Consider the following 12,463-nt stretch of genomic DNA (forward strand, 5'->3'; position numbering starts at 1 on the left):
GAAACCCAAAAGAAAAATGAAGATGTGGGTACTAGCAGGAACCAGAGGAATGAGGGTTTCAACCGCTCCCATTATCAAGACTTTGGAAATCAGAGAGGAAGAGGTAGAGGACATGGAAAAGGAAGAGGAGGCTTCCATGGTACCTATTTCCATTGCAATGAAGAAGGTCATCGTGCCTTTGAATGCCCTCAATGACAAGGAAGGACAAATAGGAGAGCTGAGGGCCAAGCTAGGGTTGCTTATGTGGATGAGGATGCACATTTCATATTAGTATTGGAATTGATTTGGTTGGATTTTCTATTCATTTTGTGCAAGAAATGAGCTCTATAATTTGTATGTATTCAAATTAATTGTATTTTTGAGTGAGAGTAAATTGGTGTAGGAGCACCTAGGTAAGGCTAATTGTTAACCTAGGGTTCCTAGTTGGGTTTTTCCTTGTAGTGGCCTTAGCCAAGACACTAGTGTAATAAAGGGACTATGAATCCTAGAGTGTGTCTTTTCCATTAGGAGGTCTAATTAGGTCCCTGGGGACATGCAATATTACTGAGTTATCCAATGTTGCTAAGTGTGATGCAATTGTTGCCATTATTGCTAAGGATGGAAATTGTGCATCTAGAGGGATAGATTAGTCAACTAAGGGGTAGAATTATGTTTTCATGTCATAAGTAACATGTTTAATAACTTGGTAGAGTTTCATGGTGTTTGGACCAAGTTTGGTCTACCTAGGACAAAAGTTGTCAAGTTGCTTGACAATTTTGCAAAATTGCAAAAGTTGTCATGACAACTTTTATTTCAAAAGTGCAATTTTGATTAGATGGTTGAGTAACTACCTCCAAGTATTTGGATTAGGTGTAATGGACCTATATAAGGCCTCCGTTGACCAAGAACAAGGGTTAGATGGCATTATGGAAGAATTTTAGTTAATGAGCAAGTATTTTTCTATTTTTTTTAACACAATATGAGATTTTTAATTCTTGAGGGTACTTGATGGCTTGAATTCCATAATGTACCTTCTTTATGAGTTTTTATATGTTTTAAACTAGTTCTATGTGTGATAAGATATGTTGTTGAATCCATTTCCTTTCATTTTTGTATATATTTTGGTTTGTGCACTATTATTGGTCTAAACTAGACAATATTTCAAGATGGGGTCATAACTCACCTTGCCATCGTGGTAGTTGTATGGTATCTTGGAATCTAAGAGGTGACTCCTTGTACTCTAGGTATAAAAGTGCATGGGCCCTGAAAAGAAAATCTATCATTTTTGTAGTGATGCCAGAGGCAAGCCAAGTGGGCATGGTTAGGGATCACAGTGATGGAAACATCATTTAGTGGGGCTAAATGCATTAATAGCTTCACTCCAAGTGGATGGAGAGAAGGATATGAGGATGGAGAAGTCATGTGCCAAAGGAGAACTCTTTGTGACATTATTTGGCAAGGATTTGATCAAACCCTTGTGAATCCTATCAACAAATTTGAAAACCCTTAATTCTAGGCTTAAAATCAGCATCCCACTATACAGACAGGTTGGGAAAGTGACACCATGTGAATCTCAAATGTCTTCCAAAAGGGTATCATGATATGAAGTTTTATTTTAGCCTTGTTAAGCCTTTTTCCAAGTTATATGTCATTTGGTGAGTTTGGAGGCCTAGTTCCTTATAGCCCTATTAGACCTAGTTTGGAGCAATTTCTTGAAATCAATAGAGGTTTGTATGAATTTTTGGTTGATGTGAATTGGGATGACCCCAATTCCATAGAAATAATCCTTTCTATCCAATTTAGGTAGCTTCTATTCATGTGTGGAAATTTTGGTGTGGATGAGTTAGTAGGACAATTAGGGAGTGTTGATTGGATGGAGTTGAGTTCTACACTAGTGTGGACAAGTTGAAAGAAGGGAGGCTTGGGATTGAAATCCTTCCAAGTTAGGGTTAGTAAAAGATCCCTAATAGGCTAGATAAGTGGGCTAGAGGAAATCCTAGGAGAATGTAGGGCTAAGTAGAAAGACTTGTCCTTGCATACAAGTGGTATCAGAGCCCCAAAATATTTGTGATTGTGGATACATGTTTCATCTTGTAGAAGAGTTAGTAGGTGAAACAACCATGGTGACTAATGTAGAGTTAGCTAAAGAGATGGGTGAGAAAAAGGAGAAAAACATAATCCTTGAAGAATCCATAGAAGAAATGAAGACAAAGCTAGAAGAAGTTGTTGAAGCAGCCAAGAATAAAGATGAAGAAGGTAGAAGTAGTGATAAAGTGAAGGCAAAGATTGATGAGAGGGACATCATCCTTGAACTAGACACTCCATTAAATGAAGAACCATTCTTGAAGGCTATCAAGGCACTAGGAGGAAAATCCCTAGAAGAAATTTCATTGTTTAATGGAAAGATGGACACTAATATAGTGATGGAATGGTTTGAGGGAATGGAGAATCATTTTGAATGTGAAGGTGTCATAGAGGCACAAAAGGTAAAAGTTGCAAAATCAAAAATCAAAGGATCAACATTGACATGGTGGAAATTCTTGCAGGATGAAAGGGTCAATATGGGCAAGAAGCTTTTAGCTATTTGGAATTCCATGGTGACCAAGGTGAAAGAGAACTATCTACTAAAATATTATGAGGTACAGTTGCATAGAAAGAGACAAGGTCTGAAGAAGAAATACTTGGATGTGACCTCTTATACAGAGGAATTTGAAAAACTATCCCTAAGGTCCAAGATTCAAGAAGAGGAACTTGTTAATGTAGCAAGATACTTAGGTGGGTTTAAGTGGAGCATCTAAGAAGAACTAAGCCTATGAACCCCTGCAACTGTTTAGAATTATCATCAATTGGCACTTAAGGTGGAAGAAAAGAACAAGAATAAGGGAGACTAAAGTTTCAAAGGCAGAGGTAGAGGAAGAGATCAAATAGGGCATAGAGATGGATACCAAGGCAGAGGCAATGATTAGAGAATTAGGGTGAGTTGAAAACTAGCAGAGTAGGGTAGTGAAACTACTTCAAGGGGAGGCTATTCAAGAGGAAGAAATAGTTAAGGAGGCTCAAATAGAGGAAGAGGTATAGGTAGGAGAAACACATATTTTGCAAGTATGAAGTATTATACTTGTGGTCAATTAAGCCACCATACCTATAAATGTCTTGTCAAGCCTACTTCTGCAAGTGGTGATAAGAGAGTTTCCTATGCTCATGAGGACACCATGAGTTATAAGGTATTTAAGGTAGATCATATCGAGTCAGAAAGGGGATAAAACTTAATGTTCAAGAGAATTTTGATTAGATAGCTAGCCAAGGATTAACCTAAGCATAGAAGGGCCTAGTTACAAATTAGGTGCAAGATATTGAGCAAGGTATGTAAGGTTATTATGGATTCAAGCTCCACATATAACATCATATCAAAGGAAGTAATGGATAAGCTCAAGTTGGTAAAGGTACCTCATGTTAATCCTTACATGGTGACATGGTTGAACAAAGGGAAAAGTGTGTTGGTTAATGATAAAACTTGAGTTGACTTCTCAATTGCAGGCTATAAAGATAAATTTCTTTGTGACATAATGCCTATGGATGCATGACATCTACTATTGGGAAAACCTTGGCAATATGAGAAAGGTGTTGTCTATGATGGAAAGGAGAATTCAATTTCTTTCAAGAAAGATGGAAGAACTTTCAATATTCATTCCTTATTGGAGAATGATGAATCATAGTCCAAAACTCTCGGTGTGTTGCTTAGTGGAAAAGAGTTTATTAATGCCCTCAAGCAAGAAGACAATGAAGGGTATGCTATTCTTCTTAAGCCTAAGAAAGAACAAAAGACTAAACAAGAGCCATTACCCACTAAGATCTAGGATATGCTTGTGAAGTATAAGGACATTGTGAGTGATGGGACACCTAAAACTTTACCTCCTATGAGAGTGATAAGTCATTGGATTGACTTTTTACTTGCTACTTCATTTCCAAATAAGGCATCCTATAAGCTTACCCCAGATTAGAATAGAGAGGTAGCTAGGCAAGTGCGAGAATTCCTAAATCAGGGTTTCAAAAAGAAGAGCATCACTCCTTGTGTAGTGCTAGTCATTTTTGGCATCCAAGAAAGGAGGAAAATTGAGGCTTTATAAAAATTAAAGGGCCATGGAAAAAAATACTATAAGGTGTACGTTTCCCATACCTAGAATTCAAGACTTGATGGATTGTCTTGGAGAAGCTCAATACTTCACCAAGTTTGACCTCAAAAGTGGTTACCATCAAATAAGGGTAAAGGAAGGTGATGAATGGAAGATAGATTTTAAGACCATAGATGGATTTTATGAGTGGCTTGTGATTCAATTTGGGCTCTCAAATGTTCCTTGCACATTCATAAGACTCATGAATGAAGTGTTGAAAGATTGCATTGGAAGGTTTATGGTGGTATATCTTGATCATAATATACTCATATTTAGTAAGACAAGAGAAGAACACATTGAACATGTGGAGATGGTGCTAAGGAAGTTGAATGAGGAGAAGTTTGCAATCAATTTGGAAAAATGTGAATTTATGAAGCAAGAGCTTGTATACCTAGGGTTTGTGGTATTCAAAGGGTCTTTGAAGATGGACCAAAACAAAGTTATAGCTATCCTAAATTGGCCACCACCTACTACAACAATAGAGGTAAGAATTTTCCATGGGTTAACTCAATTTTATAGGAAATTCATTAGGAATTTTAGTGGTATTTGTGCACCATATCTAGATACCATCAAAGCTGGAGTGAAAACCAAGTTTAGATGGACTTCTAAAGTAGGAAATGCATTTGAAAAATTCAAGGAGCAAGTAGCCACACAACCTATCCTCAAGCTACCTAATTTTGAGAAATTGTTTTCCCTAGAATGTGATGCAAGTGGGATGGAAGTATGGGTGTGTTGAGTCAAGAAGGTAGGCTAGTAGCCTTCTTCAGTGAAAAACTAAATTAAGCTAAGAAGAAATACTCTTCTTGTGACTTGGAGTTGTATGCTTTGGTTCAATATCTTAGGAAATGGAGGCATTAAATTGTACCTAAGGAGTTTGTGGTATTTACTAAAAACCAAGCCCTTATCTACATCAATACTCAAGAAAAGTTGAGCAATAGACATTTGAAGTTGATGGAATATATTCAGGCATTCACATTCACCATCAAGCACAAGAAGGTGTAGTTGAATAAGGTTGCAGATGCACTAAATAAGAGGATGTTGACCATTCAAGAAGTTCAAATCCATAGGATTGGTATAGATATTTTCAAGGACCTTTACAAGGATGATGAAGACTTTTCTAAAGCTTATAAGATATGCATTGAATTTCAAAACAATTTTCATAGCTCTTTCGCTGATTACACCTTGTACAGTGGACTATTGTTCAAGGGAAACCAATTGTGTGTTCCTAAGGGTTCTATGAGGGAGAACCTTACCCAAGAAAAGAATAATGGAAGCCTAAGTGGTCATTTTGGCATCAACAAGACCCTGGAGTTAGTTCAAAGGATCTATTATTGGCTAAAGTTATCAAGAGACTTGACAAGATATATTGAACAATGTGCAGTGTGCATGAAGAAAAAATGAGGAGCTAGTAATGCAGGTTTATACTAACTTTTACTAGTCCATAATAGGCCATGGGAGTGTCTTAGCATGGAATTCATTGTAGGGTTACCTAAGACCAAATATGGTTGTGATAGCATCTATGTTGTAGTGGATAGATTCAACAAGATGGGTCACTTCATACCTTGTAAGACTACCCATGATGCTAACCATATAGCACATCCATTATTTAAGGAGATTGTGAGGATTTATGGACTTACCCGAAGGATTGTGTCAGATAGGGATCTCAAATTTATGAGTCATTATTTGAAAACCTTGTAGACTAGGTTGGGAACTAACTGGTCCTTTGGATTATCCTACCATCCATGAATTGATGTTCAAATTGAGGTGGCTAATAGGATATTGGGTAACTTGTTAAGGTTCCTAAATAAATAATATGATTAGACATGGGATATGATTATTCGTCAAGTAGAATATGCATATAGTGAAAATGTAAACAAAATAAAAGGTAGAAGCCCATTTAAGATTGTTTATGGGCTACACTCAAGGGGTGTGTGTGAACTTAGAGATCTTAGAGCTATGGATTAAAGGATTGGTCAGGCTGAAGACTTCACCCAAACCATGAAAGATATTTAAGAACATGTGAAGAAGACTATACAAGAGACTACACACAAATTGGAGCTTAAGTAGATGAGAAGAAGAAGGATGTTTAGTTTGTAGTAGGGGACTATGTCATGGTACACTTGAACAAATTTGGGTTGCAGAAAGGAGTACATACCAAATTTACAAATGAAGAGAGTGGGACCTTGTAAGGTCATATCTAAATATGGAGCTAATGCATATAAGGTGGATCTACCTAGTGACTTGAACATCTCACTAGTCTTTAATGTGGCATACCTTACCAAGTTCAAGGGGCCTCTAACTAAAGTAGATATGTATAAGTAGGAGGTTGTCAAGGATCTAGCTTCTAATGTCTTACCTCCTAAGTTGGAACTACAGGCAGAGAAAATACCAGATTCAAGAGTTAAGAAGACTACTAGGCATAAGGTGTACATGGAACACCTCATCAAGTGGAAGGCTAAACTAGAATCAGGGGCAACTTGGGTTGTAGCTATAGATTTAAAGAAGATGGGAGTTTTTGATGACATTTTATCTATAGTATTAACCTGATTTTCTCTTGTGGGGAGCATGGTGCAAGAGCACCTAGGTAAGGCTAATTGTTAACCTAGGGTTCTCGGTTGGGTTTTGGCTTGTAGTGGCCTTAGCCAAGCCACTAGCATAATAAATGGATTAGTGAGTCCTAGAGTTTTTATTTTCCATCAGGAGGTCTAATTAGGTCCCTAGGGACATAAAATAATGTTTAGTTATCCAATGTTCCTAAGTGTGATGAATGGTTCTCATTATTGCTAAGGATGGAAATTGTACATTTAGAGGGCTAGATTAGTCAACTAAGGGGTGGAATGATGTTTTCATATTATAAGTAATATGTTTAAGAATTTGGTATAGTTTCATGGCATTAGGACCAAGCTTAGTTTACTTAGGAAAAAAGTTGTTAAGTTGCTTAACAATTTTGCAAAATTGTAAAAGTTGTCATGACTACTTTTATTGAAAAAGTGCAATTTTGATTAGATGGTTGAGTAACCACCTCCAAGTGGTTAGATTAGGTGTAATGGACCTATATAAGCCTCCATTTATGAATAACAAGGGTTGGATGGCATTGTGGAAGAATTTCAATTAAAGAGCAAGCATTTTTCTATGTCTTTTTACTACAATATGATATTTTTGATTCTTGAGGGTACTTGATGGATTGAATTCCATATTGTACCTTGTTCATGAGTTTTTAGATGTGGTTAACTAGTTCTTCATGTGATTAGATATGTTTTTAAATCCATTTCCTTTCCTTTTTGTAAATATTTTGGTTTGTGCATTGTTGTTGGTCTGAACCAGACAGTTTTTGAAGATTGGGCATAACTCACCTTTCCATTGTGGAAGTTATAAAATCTCTTGGAATGTGTGAGGTAACTCCTTTTACTATAGGTATGCAAGTGCATAGGACTTGTAAAGCAAATTTGGCATTTTTTTAGTGTTTCCCTAGGCAAGCCAAGTGAGCATGGTTAGGGATCACAGTAATGGAAACAATATTTAGTGGGGTTGAATGGATTGATAGCTTTACCCCAAGTGGATATAGAGAAGGATATGAGGGTGAAGAATCCATTATCTAAAGGAGAACTCCTGGTGACATGCTTGAGAAAGGATTTGATTAATCCTTGTGAATCCTATCATCAAATTTGAAAACCCTTAATTCTAGGCTTAAAATCAACATCCCACTATATGTATAGGTTGGGGAAGTGAAACTAGGTGAATCTCAAATGTCTTCCAAAAGGGTATTACAATATGAATTTTTCTTTCCTCCTTATTAATTTTTTTCCAAGTTATATGGCATTTGGTGAGTTTAGAAGCCTAATTCCTTGTAGCCCTATTAGGCCTAGTTTGAAGCAATTTCTTGAAATTGATAGACGTTTCTATGAATTGTTGGCTGATGTGCATTGGAATGGCCCCATTTCCCTAGAAACAATCCTCTCTCTCCATTTTGGGTAGATTATGTTCATGTGTGGACATTTTGGTGTGGATGAGTCAACATGACAATTAGGGAGCATTGATTGGATGGAGTTAAGTTTTGCATTGGTGTGGAGAAGTTGAAAGAAGGGATGATTGAGATTGCAATCCTTCTAGTTAGGGTTAGTAAGTGGCCTAGAGGAAACCCTAGGAGAAGGTAGGTTTAAGTAGCAAGGCTTTTCCTTACATCATAAACCCTTAGCACCTTTGAGGCTATAGTGTTTACTATTTTTAGAGTTTTTTATCATGCTTTTTTATTTTGAGAAGATTTTTTGGGAGTTTGAGGAATTATTTCTTTTAAAAGTTGTACTCATTTCTCTGTATGTTCAAACTTCATATTTTTGATTCTATTTGATGCATTTTACCACACATGAAGAGGATTATTATTAATGTTATCTAATATATTAACTAGTGAATAATCAATAATGTATATGTTGCATTGAGTTTGAAATCCATTAGGTTATTTTTTGATGAACATATCAATATAACTCAATTTTAGTATATTTCCATTCTTTGCAAATCTATATTAGATGTCAAAGGATATCTTCATATATTATTTTATATTGTAGAAATAAATTATAATGTCTCAAATTCAAAATGTGTCTATAAGAAGAAAATTATCTCAACATAAATTCTTAATATCCATCACTCAAGAAAAATTAGCAACAAAATAAGTGCTAAGGATAATAAACCATTATGCTCCCATGTGTGTCTATATAATATTGTATTTCATTTATATATCATTTTTTAGTTTCATATCTTGTATCCTCATACAATTTGACATTCATTTGGGGTTTATGTTGGTCTCTTCCTTTCATGCCTTTGATACATGGTTGATTGAGCTCATTCTATGAATAAATCTAGACATATAACATGATGTTGAGCTCAATGACTAAATTTCAAGATAAAAATCCCATACTATGGCACTAGGTGCCTTATACATCTTAGACCATGTTATATAGTATTGATGTGTGTAAGTATTGTACATACTAATTTCTTCTCCTAGGTTCTAAACAAACATATTAGCTAAGTTTTCTCAAGGGCCACAAGAAAATTTCCACCTTTAGTGGCATTTATCACTTTTCCACTTTGATCTTGTTCCCCACCTATATTGGAGATATCAAATTATAACTTTTCCATACTAGGTGTTAGATTGTGGTGACTGATCAGGAAAGTACTGTACATACTTCATAAATAGTTGTGATGCGAAATTGGTTCTTGCGGCAGTATTGAGCTGTAAGGGATTACAGATTGTAATCAGGTTGTAATCACTGGATTGTAATAAGATCAGACTTGCTGTTTGGTGGATGTAGCCCAGGGATTGGGTGAACCACATTAAATCTTGGTGCCTTGTGTTCATTTCTGTGTGTTCTATTATTTTCTGTTATTGGTTATATTTCCATGTAGTTTTTATTTCTGTCCATGGTTTATCCTAACAAGTGGTATCAGAGCGAGGTTGTCTTTCAGTTATCCTCTGTAGGAAAGTCTCACGGTTAAGTGGGAGTCTCACAGTTGAGTGGGAGCGATGGCAGATGAGGGTAAGTTGAGGGTTGATAGGTTTAATGGGCAGAACTTCCAATTATGGAAGATGCAAATGGAAGACTATCTATACCAGAAGGATTTATGGAAGCTGTTGGAAGGCAAATCCAAGAATTAGGGAACTATGTCAGAGGCTAAATGGGATCTCTTGGACCGAAAGGCACTCAGAAGCATTCGGTTATGCTTGGCACCATCGGTGGCATTTAATATTACAAAAGAAAAGATGATAGAAGATTTGATGAAAACCCTAGCGACACTATATGAAAAGCCCTCTGCTTCAAACAAGGTATTTCTCATGAAGCATTTATTTAATATGAAAATGTCAGAAGGTGGATCTATTGCAGATCATTTAAATGAGTTTAATACTATTACTAGTCAATTATCTTCTGTGGGTATCAATTTTGATAAAGAAATTAGGGCTCTCTTGATTTTGTGTTCTTTACCTGAAAGCTGGAATGGCTTGGTAATGGCTGTGAGTAATTCTGTTCCTGGATCTAGTACCCTAAAATATGATGATGCGATCAGTGTTATTTTAAGTGAGGAAACTCATAGGAAATCCTCAGGTGGATCTACATCAGGAAGTGCTTTAAATGCACAAAGTAGGGGTAGAATGACTAAAAGAGGAAGTAACTCTGGAAATCATGGGAAATCAAGAGGAAAGTCAAAGGGGAAGAGGTCTCAATTGAGAGGACCAAATGATTGCTGGTACTGTGGGAAACCAGGGCACAAAAAGAAAGATTGCTGGAATTGAAAGAAAAATGAAGGAGATAAATCAGATGGAGACAACGAGGCAAATATGGTAAGTAACAAATCCGAAGAGGATGCTTTGCTTCTATCTTTAGAGAGTGTTGATGATTCATGGGTTTTAGATTCTGGTGCTTCATTTCATGCTACACCTCATAGAGGTTATTTCATTGATTATGTCCAAGGGGATTTTGGGCTTGTTTATTTGGGGGATAATGAACCCTGTCAGATTGTTGGAAAGGGAAAAATTAAGATTAAGTTGCAGAATGGGAATCATTGGCTACTACATGAGGTAAGACATGTTCCAAAACTAAGTAGAAATTTAATTTCAGCAGGGCAACTCGGTGATGAGGGTTGTGTAGTTACTTTCAATGATAAAAATTGGAAGGTTTCAAAAGGTTCCCTTGTAGTAGCAAAAGGTGTGAAAGTAGGAACCTTATATCTTTGTATAGGTCATATTTTTCCTTCTACTTTGATTGTTTTAGAGAAAAATGAATGTTCAAGAACAATTGCTGCAGTTGAGCAGGGAGAACAAATAGCTTCTGTAGATTCTAATACAGCGTTATGGCATAATAGACTTGGGCATATGAGTGAGAGAAGTATGAAAGTACTTCATTCAAAGAAAGTTTTACCAAGTCTAAAATGTGTGAATATGGATTTCTATGAAAGTTGTGTGTATGGAAAACAAAAGAGAGTGAGTTTTGTAAAGATAGGGAAGGAAAACAAAAAAGAGAAATTAGAGCTTGTGCATATAGATGTTCGGGGACCGGCTCAGGTATGTTCCCTTGGTGGCTCTCATTATTATGTTACATTTATTGATGATGCAACTAGAAAAGTATGAGTTTATTTCCTTAGACAGAAATTTGATGTATTTCAAACTTTTAAGAAATGGAAATGCTTGGTTGAAAATGAGACTGGTAAGAAATTAAAATGTCTCAGATTTGATAATGGTGGTGAGTATTGAAGTCATGAATTTGACGATTATTGCTCCACTAATGGTATTTGTAGATAGAAAACTGTTCCAAGGACTCTACAGGAAAATGGAGTGGCTGAACACATGAACAGGACTATAATGGAGCACGCAAGGAGCATGAGGTTGCATGCTGGGTTTCCCTTACACATGTGGGTGGAGGCTATCAATACTGTACTATATTTGATTAATAGAGGTCCCTCTACTCCTTTGGGATGTGGTGTTCCAGAGGAAGCATGGACTGGTCAGAAGGTGAGTTATTCTTTTCTTCGGTTGTGAAGCTTTTGCTCATATAGACTCTGAAAATAGAACCAAGCTAGAAGCTAAATCAAAGAAATGTGTCTTTGTTGGATATGGCATTAATGAATTTGGTTATAGGCTTTGGGATTTTGAAAATCTTAAAATTGTTAGAAGTCGGGATGTCATATTTAATGAGAAAGTGTTGTACAAAGATCTGTTGCAGCAACATGAGAAGAAAGAAGATGATTATGTAGTGCTAGATGATACTCCAAAAGCTGATGTTCTAGCCATTCCTCATGATGTGCAACAACTGCAACAAAAAATTCCACACACACCAGTAAATGTTAGACGGTCAACAAGGAAAATTAGACCTCCACAAAGGTTTTCTCCCTCTTTGTATTCTATTTTACTTACTGATGCTGGTGAACCTGAAAGTTATGATGAAGCTGTGTAGGTGGATACTAAGATTCAGTGGGAGTCTACAATGAAAGATGAAATGGACTCTTTGCTGAAAAATAAGACATGGGATTTGTGCAAGTTTCCTGCGGGTAAAAAGGCTTTACAGAATAAGTGGGTTTACAGGTTGAAAGAAGAGGAAGGAGGTAAGAAAAGATTTAAGGCCAGGTTAGTTGTAAAAGGATTTGCACAGAAAAAGGGAATTGATTTTGATGAGATATTTTCTCTTGTTGTTAAAATGACTTCTATTCGTACTGTTTTAAGTCTTGTGGCTACTGAAGATTTTCATTTAGAGTAGATGGATGTTAAAACAACCTTTCTTCATGGTGATTTGGATGAAGAAATATATATGGCTCAGCCACAGGGTTTT

At 36.3% G+C, this 12,463-nt stretch overlaps 1 protein-coding gene across 3 annotated transcripts in view; it reads right to left on the reverse strand.

Moving 5' to 3' along the window:
- The window catches only part of LOC149580567 (putative proline transporter 2), a 94,028-nt gene that overhangs the window by 16,466 nt on the left and 65,099 nt on the right, over positions 1 to 12,463 (reverse strand). The gene's annotated exons all lie outside the window — the stretch shown is intronic.

Source organism: Cupressus sempervirens, chromosome 1 (assembly GCF_028749045.1).
Source record: "Cupressus sempervirens isolate cs-2001-9-10 chromosome 1, ASM2874904v1, whole genome shotgun sequence".
Lineage (NCBI taxonomy): Eukaryota > Viridiplantae > Streptophyta > Pinopsida > Cupressales > Cupressaceae > Cupressus > Cupressus sempervirens.